This window comes from Grampus griseus (assembly GCF_964374135.1).
Source record: "Grampus griseus genome assembly, chromosome: 21".
Classification (NCBI taxonomy): domain Eukaryota; kingdom Metazoa; phylum Chordata; class Mammalia; order Artiodactyla; family Delphinidae; genus Grampus; species Grampus griseus.
The window spans coordinates 8,848,916-8,867,149 of NC_139015.1; the positions used below are offsets into that span (position 1 = coordinate 8,848,916).

General features: G+C 37.3%; 1 protein-coding gene across 1 annotated transcript in view; it reads left to right on the plus strand.

Annotated features, from left to right (window-relative positions):
- The window catches only part of CSMD1 (CUB and Sushi multiple domains 1), a gene marked incomplete at its 3' end in the record, with an annotated part of 1,748,580 nt that overhangs the window by 968,996 nt on the left and 761,350 nt on the right, over positions 1–18,234 (plus strand). The gene's annotated exons all lie outside the window — the stretch shown is intronic.

The following is an 18,234-nucleotide window of genomic DNA, read 5'->3' on the forward strand; positions in this document are numbered from 1 at the left end:
TTATACTATGTGAAAATCCAGATGTATGACTCTGATAACCTGGAGGAAAATAACGCTGTTTTTCTCTTCCTTCTAACAAGACACTTTATCACAAATTTTTTAAATAAAGTATTTCTCCTATTCTATGCATACAGAATATTTACACCGTTTTTCAGGATATTAGCAGAAAGTGAAAAATGCATGTACTTTTTTAAGATTTTCATTTTTCTTACTCATTAGAGGTGTGTTCTCATTGGAACAGGAAATTCAAAAGCATTTTTCAATTTCACAAAGTAGTGAATTCCAGTAATAGTGCAGAAAACATGAAATAAATTATGTCTGCACTGGAAGTTACAATTCAGCATCTACAACCTTTATAACTATTATTAGTTCATTGTAAGCAATTAACATTAAAGTCCACCAGAAATGAGTAATGTTCCTCTCAGTTTATTGGACAGGCTTTTTGAAGATTCTTTAACAATGTACAGAATGTCAGTATCAATGTTTGGTGGAATACGATCTTGTTTGTAGGCTCTTAACTAGCCACAGTGCTAATTAAACTGCAATAAGCTGAACTTTAATTGTGAGGCTTGATTGATTTAATAAGGTAAACATCTGCCACTGTCCCTAGACTTAGGATTAAAACCCTACAGATCAAGGTCTTCTAACGCAGATTAAGCTGCGTTCTGAGAAACAAACCAAATACCCTTAGAAATATCAGTACCGGGGGGCAGAGTAGGACACCCACGTGTCTACGTTTGTTCCTCTAGTGGTAAAACGACCCGGAAAGGTGCATCAGTAGAGCTGATGTGCGCATGTCTAACTGAGCAACAGAACTTGAGAATTCCAGAGATGCTCTTCCTTCGGGCAAATTTTTCTGTCCTGTTTTTGAGCCTTTGCTACAAAACAAGACCAAGCTGCAGCTAAAAATGTCAACAGCTGTCTGTATCTGAGACTCACTCTAGTATTGTCCTCAGTACACCAGCCGTAAGATTACCTTATTTCAAAAATGTTATTCTGGATTTGAGTATTCAATAGACCTACTGACAGTGAAGTTCACTCTCATGAGATTAGGGCTGTGGCAATGTGATTGTGTCGTGTTCTCATCCCACCTCTACATCTAGACCTCCTTCATTTCAACCTCTTAAAATTTTTTTTAAATTCTACAGCTATGGTTTTCTTTTTCCCATTTTCCTTTTCCTAAGATCTTTGAAAGCCAAAACCATATCTTCCTTTGCACTGAAAAGGAATGCAAAGGGAGAGAAAAGATCGCATTAAAGATAACGCAGCCTCCTGCTTGAGTCAGAACCTCCTGTTGTCTATTGAAGATTATTGACTGACCTCAGAGCCTCTCCTTACCTACCTGTTCTCTCCGTGTGGATCCAGATGAAAGCTTTCTAATGCATCACCCTTTCATGCTGCAGTTCTTAAAGAAAAAAATAATCGGATATACAAGGTACAAAGACATCCTGTAGCACCTTTTCAGGAGCTGTTTCTTACACTTGGGACAGTGGGTAAAAGCCAACTAATGGCAGGACCGTTCTTCCTCCAAAACAGGTTTATTAAACAAGTTAATTCTAGCTCAGTAAGAATGGACTTGAGCATGGGCATCCATAATTTCTAAAAGGGCCACGATCTAATGAGTTGTCAGGTTTAAAAACCATGTATTTAAACAAACCCTTTTGCAGCCTATCTGGAATGAGTAAAATGGTAAGTCTGACATTTAGGTAAGAGCCAAAGAGATGGGAGGGGGGCTTGTCCCCTGTTTATTCCTACTTTTTAAAACCTTTGACATTTAAGAAAACCGTGTATTTAAAACCGAAAATACAAACTGTAGCCAGAGCCTACTAAAATTTATATGAAACCCTCAACTCTGTTAGTGTCTTCTTAAATAAACATGAGTGGGTGACGCTTTGAAAGGGACAAAGGTGTTTAGCTAAAATTAGTGGTAAACCTTTAAGTTCCTAGGCTTTCATGATATGTCTAAGGAGAGGTGACAAGCAGGAAAACTTGATTCCAGAACTCACATAAAAGATAAGATTTTCCCCTTGGTAATTAACACTATAGTTAATTAACACCTATTAGTAATATTGTAAGGAAGTGAATCAGGTTACTTGTACGCATTTAAACATATTTTCCTCTGAACTTCATTAGGTTGTAAAAATAGGTTAAACCTTAAAATACATATTGCTTCTCTTTTTTTTAAAGTACAAATTTATATGAAATCTTGGCCCTTTCTCCAGAATCATCATTTCACAGAGCATGTATAACTTATCCTCACCACGATAGCAGTGATTTTTAATGCTCCGGGACTGCTTTCATAAATATTTTTAGTATCTACAGGACTCCCCCAGGGAGGGAACCAACCCCAAACAACACAAATCCTTTCTCAGAGATGACTTCCCACAAACCAACTTAAGAAAACTTTGCTCTAACTATAAAAAATAAACATTGAACGAAATACACTTTAATAGGGAAATTATATTTTTTATTTACACAAAGTGTTCAAATAAGATACTTTTCCTTTTAAAGACAAAATAACACACTTTTGTTTTCCATCTTACTGTATGAAACCAACGCATCTTAACAGACAGACAGCCCAGTCCCTGTCAAGTGACATTAACTTTGAGTTTTGACACTTGGTTTGCAGGGTTCTGCTCAGGAAAAATACCTATAGTTGATCTTTTCTCTGCACCCTTCACCTCCAGGATATGCTTCTCACAGGGGGAAGCTGAAATGTCAGACCTGGCCACGGAGATTCTTAAGACTTTTCTGAGTTTGCAGTTTAAGGCGGTTATATAGGAAGATCCTGAAGTCACCTCCTCCAACGCACACACCAAACGGACAGCTACATATGCAACAATTTTCTCCGGCAAAAACCTAAACACTGGCAAAGTAACCCCCTCACACCAGGCAGATAAGGACAGAAATACATGGAAGCAAAAACGGAAACCCAAGACAAAATCTCAGCATAGATCCCACCTCCAGCTCGGCAACGCACAATCAGGAGGGAACTCAGAACCTGGAGCTGCTCCCTGAAGCAAAGCGTTCATTGCCCACATCGGGCACCCCAACATTTAAGACTGGCAGCAGAGAGATGAGTCCTGAGACATCTGGCTTTGAAGACCAACGGGGCTCCTGCCCACAAGACCCGGGGGCTGTGATGAACTGAGAAATGGCTCTTAAAGGGCTCACATGCAGATTCACCCACCCAGTGCCCAGTACAGAAGCAACCCTTTGAAAAGCACCCAGACTTTAGGTGAAAGAAACTCAGTTGTTAATTTTAAAGCATTGGTCTGCGGGGCAGGGACCTGATGGGCTATCTCCAGTGAGAGAAGCTGAAGGGCACCATCTTCCTGCTCTACCTGTGTCTTGCTGAAATCCAGCATCTTCTTTTTTTTCTTTTTCTTTTTTTCTTTTTTTGTGTGGCAGTGCCCTCTTTGTAGCCACCTCTGCTGCACTCCTGCACACCAGTATCTCCCAGAAGAGAGCTTCTACACATGTATAGTGCACCTGTTTTTATGTCTGGTGACCTGATTTTTGTGGCTATGACCCAAGGGACACCCCTTGTTTGCATGGCTCTGGAGGCTAGGGGGGCTTAGTTCCTGGGACTCACGGAACTTAAGAATCAGAGAGAGAGTTCTCAGCAGACTACCACTCAGCTGACACAAATTAATGGAGATATTCCATGCTCATGTATTGGAAGAATCAGTATTATTAAAATGTCCACACAGCCCAAAGCAATCTACAGATTCAATGCAATCCCTATCAAAATTTCAATGGTGCTTTTCACAGAAATAGAACAAACAATTCTAAAATTGTATGCAATCACAAAAGACCCCCAAATAGCGACAGCAGTCTTGAAAAAGAACAACAAAGCTGGAAGCCCCATGCTCCCTGATTTCAAACTATATTACAAAGCTATAGTAGTCAAAACAGACACCTAGATCAATGGAACAAAAAATAGACAGACCAGAAATAAACCCCTGCATATATGGTCAATTAATTTATGACAGAGAAGCCAAGAATATACAGGGAGGAAAGAATAGCCTCTTCAATAAATGGTGTTGGGAAAACAGGATAGCCACAGGCGAAGAATGAAACTAGACTCCATCTTACACCATACACAAAAATTAACTCAAAAATGGATTAAAGACTTGTGTAAAACTTGAAACTGTAAAACTACTAGAAGAAAACATAGGTGGTTGGCTCCTTGACATTGGTTACAGGGATGATTTCTTGGATCTGACACCAAAAGCAAAGGCGGCAAAAGCAAAAATGATCAAGTGGGACTACATCAAACTATAAAGAAATGCTTCTGGACAGAAAAGGAAACCATCAACAAAATAGGCAACATACTGAATGGGGAAAATATTTGCAAATCATATAGCTGATAGGGGTTAATATCTAAAATATATAAATAACTCATACAGCTCAATAGCAGGAAAACAAACAATCCAATTAAAAAATACAGGATCTAAATAAACATTTTCCCAAAGAAGGCATACAGATACCCAACAAGTACATGAAAAGATGCTCAACATCCCTAATCATTAGGGAAATGCAAACCAAAACCACAATGAGAAATCACCCCACACCTGGGACACTGGTTGTCAAAAAGGCAAGAAGTAAAAAAAGTACTGTTGAGGATGTGGAGAAAAGACATCCTTTGTGCCCTGTTGGTGAGAATATAAATTGGTGCAGCCACTATGGAAAATAGTATGGAGGTTCCTCAAAAAATAAAAATGGAGTTATCATATGGATCCAGCAATTCCACTTCTGGGTATTTATCTGAAGAAAAAACAAAAAGACTAACTCAAAAAGATATATGCACCCTCATGTTCATCACAGCATTATTTACCATAGCCAAGATATGGAAACAACCTAAATGTCCATCAATGCATGAATGGCTAAAGGTGTGAGATACACATACACACACACACACACACACTGGAATATTACTCAGCCATAAAAAAGAAAGGAATCTTGCCATTTGCAACAACATTACGGCACTGGACAGCATTACTCTAAGTGAAATAAATCAGACAGAGAAAGACAAATACCATATAATACCACTTATATGTGGAATCTTAAACACAGAGAACTGGTGGTTGCCAGAGACAAGGGGTAGGGAAAATGGGTGAAGGGAGTCAAAAGGTCCAAACTTCCAGTTACAAGTAAGTCATGGGGATATAATATACACGATGGTAACTATAGTTATTACTGCTATATTGTATAATTGAAAATCAGTAAAAGTAGATCTTAAAAGTCCCATCACATGAAAAAAATTATTTAATTACAAATGGTGATGGATGTTAACTTACTGTGGTGGTCATTTCACAGCGTATATAAATATTGAATCATTATATTGTACGCATGAAACTAAAATAATGTATTGCAAAAAAGACTTTTCCAAATACACATGCACACACACACACACCGGCACACATACATTTTCTACTTAGATGATGATTTCTATTTTAACATTTGTTCTCTCAATAGAGAATTTTAGAGGGTAACAGCCATTCTGTCTGTATTTGTATACAGACAAATACCTCTTTTATTAAAGAGAAAGTACCTTATCAAGGTATCCAGAGTCAATTAAGCAAATGAGTAAGTTCTGGAGATGTACTGGTCAGGACTGCGATGACAGTTAACAATACTTTATTGTGTACTGAAAAGCCGCTTTTATAGGAGTGGCAGGCAAATGAGGTCATGCCCTGTTCCAAGGCCTTTTAGAAAAGATCCCACTTTAATAAAAACAACAAAAAGCCAAAGAACTTTAAAATATATATATATAGCTTCTTTCAACACACCTTTATTACTATTTTTAACCTTGTTATTTCCTTTCCTCCTTACTTCAATATCATCTGCTTATATTGGTGGATGACAAAACTGAAGAGAGAGCTTCGCAGAGTCTGTGCCTGTGAACGAGCCAGGAACACATTTAAATGCAGGTGAATAATAGAATCCTGCTCCATATTATACTTGGTTTTAACGAAAGGTTGGAATTAATTCAGCAGTTCTTGGTTTTTGAAAACTTAGGACTGCTTCTGCAGATGCCTACAGCCACCTACACACTTTTTCCTTCACTTTGCATGGGTAAAGAACCCAGAGCATTAAGAGACAAAATATTAAAAGTCCAGGGAAATCACGGTGGCATCTGCATCATAGCATGTGTGATACCAGGCTGTCCTATTTGTATCTACTACCTTGATTTTCTTTTCCATTTTACTATATTAACATTGTTTCCATATTCTTTTCTCAGTAGCTTGACTAAAATATAACTTATGATTTGCAATTAAATCCTATAGATACTTTATTTACCTTTTTCTGTGTTCCTGTTATACTTTTCTAACCACAAATGAACTAGGCAAGTTGAAGAAAAACTGGATGCTATAATTGTTCAATCAAAAAGGAGAATTTTAATTTTGAAAAATCTGATCATTGGATTTTTAAAAGTTACGTTAAACTAAAAAAATCAGTGGACGGTATGGCAGAACTGACAGATTTTAAAGACGTTCTAAAGTTAAACTTTAAATATCATAATAAAGAAGTATTATACCTATGGAATCATTTTGTAAACTTTTTTGTTGTCGACCACACTTCCCATCATTTAAAAACATGATAATTGCTAACTAGATTTACAGACACACATATACACAGGCACATACAACGTTATTCACACTCATAAATATAAAACAAATATCACATCTAATATGTTTTTAACATCTAACATCTAATATGTTTTTAAGTCTGTTTTTAAGTATGGTTTTAAGACTGATTTTCTTTCTGATAAGTGATGGTGAGTTTTTAATCTTTAAATTTAAACTTAAAATATTTGACAGTTTTGATATTATTCTTGGTGTTCTGATTCTACAAGATTAAATGAGAGTTTTCTGGTTAAAGGTAAAAAAAAAAAAATACTGATTATACAGCAACGCCCTTTCCCTTGCCATAGAATATTTGGATTATTTTGTCTTAAATATGGCCAGGACGATTTGCTTGCTGTGACATTTTAGTAAGTATTAACTTACCCCCTCCCATTTCTTTGTACTTATTGGACTAGTATAAAGAAGAATCAGCTTTAAACTATGAGAGGTTGACGGAAATGAAGGCTCTAATGAATTATAGCTTCACAATGTTACAACAACCTTATCTTTTATTCATAATGATTTCTACTGCTCTCAATTTAAAAACTGAAACAAAATAGCCAATGCTGAATTCTCTCTTATAAAAATAAAGCAAAGCAAAAATAAAGTACTTTAAAAGATGTTAATTTATACTGACCTTAATTGCATTCATATTTTTTTCTTTAATGTGTTTCACTTACAACTACAGGTCAGCTAATTCTAATAATTTACATTATAGAAAATCAAATGCTTTAAATAATTAACCAAATTATTTGGAAATCACCATGTTAGAATATGCATCAAAATACTACACCAGAAGAAAAATAACCTGCCTTTAGTAAGTAAAAAACACTAATATAAAATATAATCCATATGATCAAGTATACTGTTTATTCACTCAGCAAATATTTATACCAGACACTATACTCGGTATATAATAATAAACAAAACGCGAAGAAAGACTCTACCCTCATAGAGCTTCATTCTATCAAGGAAACAGAAAATAATATAAGCAAAATGCATACATTATAAGTGCCAATGAGAATTATATAGCAAGAGGGAAGATAGGAAGCATTCATTGGGCAAGGGAACAGGGGTTGCAGTTTTAGTGTTAAAGCATAAAAGGAAATATATCCAATATGTAATTGGTGTTTCAAGGCTTGCATACATAGAATATGATTGAGGAAAAAGACACAAACATCCTCCCTATGGAATACACACACACAAAATACACGCAGATCACTGGTTTCATGGAGAGGGAAACTGGGTGATAGAGGTCAGAGGTGGGAGAGAAAGCTCTCACAGTATGTGCAAATGCTATGCCTTTGAAATTCTGTCGGTTGTATAGATACTATGTATTTTAAAAATAAATAAAATTTAAATGAAAATCAATCAATAAAGACTCCCAAATATCCTGCAGTGCCTTGGCCTCCACCGTGTTGAATATCCTCTCTTGAGCCATATTCCAAGCCCAAATGGAGAGTTTAAATATGAATTCCCTTATCATATACTCAAATATTTTGTATATATACCTAGTATTGGATTGTTTTTTGACTAAAATAGAATAGTATAGAATGCACAAATGCACAGGTACTTTGCTCTGTAACTTGACCTCTTTGGTCACTGCAGCAAAAGTTGAATCAACTTTCCCAATTGTATTAATTATCTATTAACAAAATTCCCCCCAGTGTAGCAGCTTGAAACACACACATTTATTACCTCAGCGTTTCTGAGGGTCAGTAACCTAGAAGCGGCTAATCTGGTGATTTTTGCCTCAGGCTCTGCCACAGGGCTGCTGCAGTAAAGTGTCCGCAGGAGCTGAGGTCTTCCCAAGGCTGGACTAGGTGAGGATTTACTCCCAAGCTCTCTCACCTGGGCCCTCTGCACAGGGCTTCCTCACAGCATGGCGACGGGCTCCTCTCAGAGTGAGTGGTCCAAGAAAGGGAGACAAGGAGAGAAAGAGATAGCATGTGCACAATGGAAACTGGTCTTTTGTAACCTAGTATCTCAGAAGTGATGTCCCATCATTTTCTACTGTACTCTACTCTTCGGGAGTTAGCAAGTCCAGTCCATACCCAAAGGGAGAAGATTGCAAGGGAAGTGAATACCAGGAAGCAGGGATCGGTGATGTCTGTCTTCGAGGCTGCCTAACAAACCAAGTGGCTTTGCCCTCTTCTTGAGGATTATTGGCTTTCCTGTGTTTTGATTTGATTTCTCAGCATTTAACCTCGGTCTGGTTATTTTTGCCTTGGTGTCCTATCTTACCTCAGCTCCCCCTAACTTTCTGTTGATTCAAGAAGGCACACCTTTTATTATTTTAAAGAAAACCAAACAACACATTAAGTCATTCCAAAGTCTTCTGCAGTTAAAACAAAGCTGTTGCTATAACAAAACACTAATCACTAATTAGTCTGTTTCTCTCTTAATGTGTATCATTTAAGGCTTTTTCCGCAATATTGGTGGTACGTAAGTGTCCCTTGTTATAATATAAGGAGCCCTGTGGGGACCGCAGTGTCCTGGAGTGTGGAAGTGCCTCAGCTCTGTACCTGCTCAGCCTGGCTTTCAATCCCGACTCCACCACTTACATCCTCCCTTTACCTCTTGTAATTTCATGTCCTCATGAATCCAGCAGGATTTCTTAGGGCTGCTGTTAGTACCACAAGGGACAGTATGTGTGAAGCACAGAGCTCATCGCCTACTGGGGGCAGGGATACAGGGAACAGTTGCGAATATTACTACCTCTGTGTGAAAGGTCAATGTCTGTTCTCTCAGAAAGCTTTCATCTGGAAACCTCTAATATTCTGAGTAACTGCCCAGTTTCTAAGGAAAGGTATCAGAAGACGGGGGGAAATAAAATTCATTCTCATTAGTAACATGGGTTCATAGGAACTGGAGTTTCACAATTTTGCCTCAGTAGATAATGAATATCTACACTATTATTTTTCATATCCCCCTGTTCTATCTCATGACAGGCTGTGGGCTTTCTTCTGTGTAGGGCTTTTTTCCCCGTCCACTCCACCAAAGCTTATAACTCTCCCAGAACCCCTCTTCACCCCATACTGGGAAATTAAGGCAAAACAAGTTATTATCCCTGCTTTTTTTTATCCTTATGACGACTCTTAAAACACACACACACACACACACACACACACACACTGATTACCATCAACTAATGAATGTGGCAGATTTGCATATCTAGGTGTGTATGTATTAACCAGTTTCTTAGTCATCTAATGATATTAATATTCACATTCGATATTTCATACACGATTGGATATTGAATGGTTTTAACCTATGCAGATCCCTGAGGGGGAATTTAATCTCTGTAATTAGGAAACTTAGAGACTATGAGGCTTTATATATAAGTAAATATAGTTAATATTAGTATATTCTTACTTAAAATAATTCTGGACATAAATAAATTATAATGATAAATATTATACAAATAATTTTATGTCTACACAAACCCTGCACGTAACTGTTAATGGCAGCTTTATTCATAACTGCCAAAACTTGGAAGCAACAAAGATGTCCTTCAGTTGGTGAATTGACAAACTATAGTGTATCCAGACAATGGAATATTATTCATCACTAAAAAGAAATGAGCTATCAAGCCATGAAAAGATGTGGGGGAATCTTAAAACAGATACCCTTCCAGGCAGCTACTTCTTGAGGCAGAAATGTGTCTCTAATGAATAGATGTGTCAAAACTGTCAGGTAATGAGAGCAACAGGTAACACCTGTCATTTTAGCTCACAGGATAGATGGTCAAAAATATCCTTCAATTACAGACAAAAGAAGTGCAATGCCTTCAGGTTATAAAGGCTCCAGTGAAAGCAGGAGTGCTTCCAATATGATTTATCACTACTTAGAAATTAATTTCATAAACTGTTTGATGGCCAACACTGTAACTCTGAAATGTGGGGTTAATGGCAAATGTATTCTTCTGAATTATTTCTTATATTTTAGAAACATTTAAATGTATTTGGAAAGTAAAACAAAAAAGATTTACTAGGTCTCTAATTTTCTCCAACCTCTGTACTATAAAGTAGCTTTAATTAGTGAGCATGAATTTATGTATCGATACTTGAATTTAGGTAGAGTGAAATTTCATTGGAGAATGTCCACTAACGTGTGAAAAACTAAATCTGGGACAGAAAATCTGTGGAAAGGTCCATGAGTGTGGACTTCGTTTTCATTTCTCTGGGTGTTTCCTGTAGCCTCTCTGCTCTGTGCTGGTTTTTAGCAGGCATTCGTTATGCGCACATTTTTAACTAACCTAAAAACTTTCCTAAAATAGGAATGAAGAATTTTAAAATGAACTTCTCAAAATCCTTTTCAGCTCATTAGCTCTCAGACATAGCATCACTTTCTTGTTCTTCTCTGATTTCTAAGTCCTCTGTTTACTTCTGCTTTACTAAAAGTTGACTAGCTTGCGCATCATTCAAATTTAACCCAAGCTCTCTGATTTCTTCCAGAATGACTTCCTGGGGAGGGGAGGGAAAACAGGTGGAGCACAGAGGATTTTTAGGGCAGTGAAACTACTCCGTATCATACAACAATCCATACACGTCATTATACATTTGTCCAAACCCATAGGATGTACATCACCCAGAGTGAACGCTAAGGTAAAGCATGGAATTTGGGTGGTGATGATGTGTCCGTATAGGTTCATCAGTTGTAACAAATGTACCACCTGGTGGGGTGTGTGCGTAACAGGGAAAGCTATGCACGTACGTGGCGGGGAGGCATATATGGGAAGTCTCTGCACCTTCCCCTCAATTTTGCCTGTGAACTCCAAGCTGCTTCTAAAAAATAAAATCATTCAAAGAAAAAAAGTGAATGTCTTCTTAACCAGATACTGTGATCCTATAAGATTAATTAACACCCAACATGGATAATTCCTGAATCCACATCTATCATTAATGAACATTAAAGTGGTCCCTGCCTGCCTGGTGTCTTAACAAACGCACAACTGCACAAGGTTAGAACAGAAGGCTTTACATTTTCCTTAAAAAGCTGAGCATTTTTGCAATCTTCTGCTTATTGTCAGCTGCATCACGATTGATCTTTTTTCAGACTAGTAACTTTAGAAAAGACTCTGCTTCTGTTATCTCTAGTCTACCTTTCAAATGACTTTCATAGCAAACACAAAGGCCAATAGGTTAGTTATCAATTGTCACTTTACAGAAAACTGACACCTGCAATCACTCAACCTTTTTGAAAATGGACTCAGCTAAGTGATGGAGAAGATATGGGCAGAATGCACATTTTTGGACTTTTAAGTCAGTGCTTTTTCATGCTACCTCTCAGAATTTAAGACACATTTTGGTAAACAGAAGGAAACAATTCCCATATGTATTTGATCTGTAGGATGGAATGAAATTCCAAATCTCAAATATTTCCCTGGAGAACTCCTAAAGTATCTGAGCCTTTACTACTGAATGTCATCCCACTGGTGCTTTCCTGTGTGTTACGGGAAACCTGAACGAACTTTTGGCCAACCCAATACTACTCTGAAGAGGCCTTAAGACCATCTATCCTACATCACGTGTGGGTCATCATTTCACTCTTTGACTGAAGCCTTGAAGATGGGAGTGCTGAGGATGGAAAAAAGCATCCCAGGAGAGTGGGGAAAGGGACACTTGAAACGACCCTGGTAACCCACCCCTTTGTCTAGGGCCCAGGGGACTTCAGCCTCTCCCGTTTAGCCATATTTCTCTGAGCCTCTGTGGTCCGAGCCCCATGCCAGGCCATCATCAGTCTCAGGTGACTGCAGCAGCCTCTCAGGCTGTTCTTCTATTTTTAGACTTTTCATTCCAATCTGTTTCATCCAGCTCCAGCGTCCATGACTGACATTTAAATCATGTCATTTTCTTTTTCTGTTCAGAAACCCATACCTTTCTTATCCACTTTCAAGAACGTTGCCACTGTCCCTATAATAACTTTCACTTCTAATCATGCCCACCCCGCTGCACCTTCACACAAGCCAGGGGTTCACGTCTCTTCTGGTTTCATTCCTTTGCTTCCTCTTCTGGACGTTCACACATGATACCCCCTTCTTTAAGGCTTATCAGCTACTTCCCAGCTATTTAAAATGCAACTCTCATATTAAGCCTTCTCAAATGTCACTGGGACGCATCCACCTCAACTGCTCTGGTGATCTCTCAGCATTTGTAAACCATTCGTGATTCATGACTCAGGGCAACTTAATATGTTTATTTCTTTTTTTTTTAATTGGTGTCCTTGTATATTTTTTATTTTTGTCAGATCATCTCTCTGGAAATAGAGCAAGAACTTGAGGACAGACACCATGACTTTTGCCTCCTCTGTTATCCCTAGGGCAACAAATGTCAGGGTCTGCACACAGGAATCACTCCATCAGTAATGACAGGGATGGACCACTTTCCAATGCAAATTGTCTGGGCTTTGGAAGAGTTGTTAGCCTCCTGCTCTTCCCCCCCGGATCTGGATTAACGGGACCATAGGTAAAGGCTCTCCCTCCGTCCTTCTGACTCCCTGCTAGTCCCAGGCAGGGATGGTCTCAAGACTCCCTGCTCACACGGGGGGCGCTGCTCGAGCAGCATCAGCTTCACCTGGAGGCCTGTTAACAATGCAGAATCCCAGGCCCACATCACGCCTAGGGAACTGGTGCTGGTCTTTTCACATGATCCCCACCAGATAATTTTCTGCACATTAAAGCTTGAAAATCACTGGTTTAAAGGGAGTGATTTTCTTCTCCTAGAAAATCCTGTCCTGTGTAATTGGCGTGATCATAGCCTGCAGCTGTTTCCTTTCATATCCTGAATCGCAGTGACTTAAACCATTGTGCCCAGTCAAATGTTAAACTGAGTAAGTATATGTCGACTATATTAAATTCTTCTTGATCTTGAAATTTCACCCAGGTAGTTTTCTGGGTCACCTGGTAGTCTATAACCATGTTATCTGTACTGAGCACTGGATCAGGACCTGTAACCATTAAATCAACAAATAGCTTTTCATCAGCTACTCTGCATCATATCATATTGTGTATTATGGGATTACAATAAGTAATCAATACTCCTTCCCTGTTTTCAAAGGACTTGCATTTATTTATCTTGATATACATAGTAAATCCTTTTTTTTTTTCATTTGCAAAATGAGTGTGTTTGCATGATTATTTCAGTTATTTCTCGTAGAAGGAAAGGCTTACTGCCTGGATATAAAGCTAGGCAACACCCCTCCCTCCGACATCTGATGGTTGTACCCTACGGGTCCAGATGGTCACCCCCAAATCAAGGTAATAAATCTCTACAGAGATAACCAACTTGTCAGTAAACATTAATTCTGAAGGTGAAATTATTAAGGGCTCCCATTCTTTTCTTAATCTTTTTCGACCCAGCTTTTCTTCCCCAGATATCCTGAGTCCATTTACCAAGCATCGCTGACTTACTATTTATAATAGCCTCCTACCTCTTCTCTTCCTCCTTCATCTTCTACAAGAAATGAAACCTTGTAATAGGGTAGTTACAACCATATGAAACTTTATGTCCATCGTAGTTTTGAAATCTCTTTCCACTCACCTTCATGGTATCAGTGAAACACATCAGGTTGAACCCTACGACTTTCACAACGTTCCATTGATTTCTACCTACAAAACTGGCAGTTCTCCAAGGTTCAAATGAGTACAGATTTCAATTTCAGAAACTGAAAATGAAGATTTTATTTTGGTGAAAACGTAAAGAAGGTGAACTGTAAATTTCCTACAGCTAAAAATGTTGCTCATTCAAGCTAATACTGAATTAATAACATTATAAATCTATAAACAATTGTTATGAATTAGCACATTTTGTGGGGCAATTTGTCCCTTTTTAAGGTAGCCTTCTACTTTAATAAGGGACAATTTGAAATAAAATTGGAGTGAATAGTTAATAAAACATACAAATAAAAATCAGCCAAATACAGCCAAATATAACAATTGAAATCCAAAGACAATTCAACCTGAAATGTCCCATGAACTCCTCCTTTCCACTTTCAGAGCCCAAGGTGCTATAAAGTAGCTATTTTTAAAATTGAGGTAGAATATTCTTACAGTAAAATGCACATAACTTAGTTGTATGATTCAATGATTTTTGACTAATGATTCATGCCTACAAGTGTAGCCAATGCCATGTATGAAGGCATATACCATTTCCATATCCCATAAAGTTTCTTTTTGCACCTTATATTCAATTCTCAACCCCTCCCCCTCCATAGGCAACTTTTCTGACTTCTGTTACCATAAGTTGACTTCATCTGGCCTTTATCTTCATGTAAATGGAATCATACATACATCTCTTATGTCTGGCTTCTGTCTCTCCATAAAATGTTTGAAAGATTCATTAATGTTGTTGAGTGTGTCAGTAACTCATTTTTATTGTTGGGTAGTATTCTGTTGTATGAATATGTCAACATGTGCTTGTCCATTTTTCCACTGAAGGACATTTGGGTTGTTTCAGTTTGGGGCTATATGAACAAGTCTGAAATGAATATTCTTGTACAAAATGTTGTGTGGACATATATTTTCACTACACACGGGGAAACAGCAAAGAGTGGGATTCCTAGGTTATAAAGTATGTTTAAGGAATATGAATGTTAAGGAATATGTTCCAAATGAAAGAACAAGCTAAAAAATCAGAAAAAACCTTTAACTATAATTAAGTTACCTTATAAAGCTCAAAATAATGGTCATAAACATGATCACTGAACTTCACAGAAGAATTGATGAACTCAGTGTAAACTTTAACAAAGAGATAAAATATCAGAAAGTACCAAATAGAAGACACAGCACTGAAGAATACAGTAACTAAACTGAAAAATACATAAGAGGGGTTCAACAGCAGACTAAATGAAGCAAAAGAAAGGGTCAGTGATCTGGAAGACAGTGCAGTGGAACTGACCCAAATAGAACAACCAAAAGAAAAAAATAAGTTTAAAAAGTGTTCATAGCTTAAGGGACTTATGGTATAATATCAAGCAAACTAATATTCACAGTTAGGAATCCCAAATGGAGAAAAAGGGTGAAAGTAGCAGAAAACTTATTTAAAGAAATAATGACTGAAAATTTCTAACCTGGGAAAGGAAACAGACATACAGATCCAGGGAGCCTACAGAGTTCCAAAGAAGATGAACCCCAAGAGACATGAACCAAGGTGTATTATAATTAAGATGCTAAAGTTAAAGAATTAATCTTAAAAGCAGCAAGAGAAAAATAAAATGTTGCATACAAGTTAACCCCCATAAGACTGTCAGCAGATTTTCAGTAGAAAATCTGCAGGCCAAAAGGGAGTAGCATGATATATTCAAAGTGCTACAAGGAAAAACAAAAACAAAACAAACAACTTCCAACCCATAATAATCTACTTGGCCAAGATATTATTCAGAATTGAAGGAGAAATAGAGTTTTCCAGACAGCCAAAGTAGAAGAGTTCATCACCACTGAACTGACCTTACAATATATATGTAAAGGACGTCCTTAATCTGCAAAGAAAGGGCACTAATTAGTAACAAGAGAACATATGAAAGTATAAAGCTCACTGGGAAACGTAAATATAAAGTAAAGGCAGTGGATTAAACACTTACAAAGCTAGTGTGAAGGAAAAAAGTATAACTAATAATTACTTAACAGATATTCAAGATAAAAAGATGTAAAATATTATATCAAAAACAGTGTGGGGAGGGTGGAGTAAAAATGTAGAGCTCTAGAATGTGTTCAAATTAAGTCATTATCTACTTAAAATAGTCTACTATAAATGTAGGTTGTTATGTGTAAGCCTAATGGTAAATACCAAGCCAAAACCAGTAGTAGATACACAAAATATAATGAGAAAGGAAACTATGCATACCATTACAGAAAGTCATCAGGCCACAAAGATAGAAAACAAAAGAGGAAAAAAGGAACAGAGAAACTACAAAGCAACCAAAAAACAATTATCAAAATCACAGTAAGTACATACCTATCAATAATTACTTTAAATGTAAATGGACTAAATCTGCCAATCAAAAGACACAGAGTGGTTGAATGAATAAAAAACCAAGACCCATCTATATGCTGCCTACAATAGACTCACGTCAGATGCAAGGATACACCCAGACTGAAAGTGAAGGGACGGAAAAAGATATTCCATGCAAACAGAAACCAAAAGAAAGTTGGAGAATCTGTACTTATATCAAACAAAATAGACTTTAAGACAAAGACTGTAATAAGAAACAAAGAAGACTGCTACATAATGATAAAGGAGTCAGTCCAAATGAAGATATAATATGTGTAAATATTTATGTACCCTGTATAGGAGCACATAAATACATACTGCAAATATTTCAAAACCTAAAGGGAGAAACAGACAGTAACACAATAATTGTCAGGGACATTAATGCCCCACTTACATCAATGGACAGATCATCCAGACACAATAATAAGGAAATACTGGTCTTAAGTGACACATTAAATTAGACAGTATTAACAGATAGTACAGAACAGTCCATAAAGATGCCGACATAGAGAATGGACTTGAGGACATGGGGAGGGAGGAAGGGTAAGCTGGGACGAAGTGAGAGAGTGGCATGGACTTATATATACTACCAAATGTAAAATAGCTACTGGGAAGCCGCTGCATAGCACAGGAAGATCAGTTCACTGCTTTGTGACCACCTAGAGGGGTGGGATAGGGAGGGTGGGAGGGAGATGCACGAGTGAAGGGATATGGGGATATATGTATACACACAGCTGATTCACTTTGTTATACAGCAGAAACTAACACAACATTGTAAAGCAACTATACTGCAATAAAGATGTTAAAAATAGCTAAATGAATAAAAATAAAAGCAATATGCATTCTTCTCAAGTGCACATGGAGCATTCTCTAGGACAGATCACATGTTAGACCACAAAACAAGTCTTAACACACTTATGAAAACTGAATTCATATCAGTCTTTTCTCACTATAGGTAATAAACTTTAATCAATGACAAGAATTATACAGAAAAGTTCAAACATGTACAGATTAAACAACATGCTACTGAACAAGCAATAGGTCAATGAAGAAATCAAAAGAGAAATTTAAAAGTACCTTGAGAAAATGAAAATGGAAATACAACATCAAAACTTAAGGGATGCAGCATTAATTTTCTATCCTGCTACTTTACGAAATTCATTGATTAGCTCTAGTAGTTTTCTGGTAGCATCTTTAGGATTCTCTGTGTATAGTATCATGTCATCTACAAACAGTAACAGCTTTACTTCTTCTTTTCCGATTTGGATTTTTTATTTTTTTCCTTCTCTGATTGCTGTGGCTAAGACTTCCAAAACTATGTTGAATAATAGTGGTGAGAGTGGGCAACCTTGTCTTGTTCCTGATCTTAGTGGAAATGGTTTCAGTTTTTCACCATTGAGGACAATGTTGGCTGTGGGTTTGTCACATATGGCCCTTATTATGTTGAGGAAAGTTCCCTCTATGCCTACTTTCTGGAGAGTTTTTATTATAAATGGGTGTTGAATTTTGTCGAAAGCTTTTGCTGAATCTACTGAGATGATCATATGGTTTTTCTCCTTCAATTTGTTAATATGGTGTATCACATTGATTGATTTGCATATATTGAAGAATCC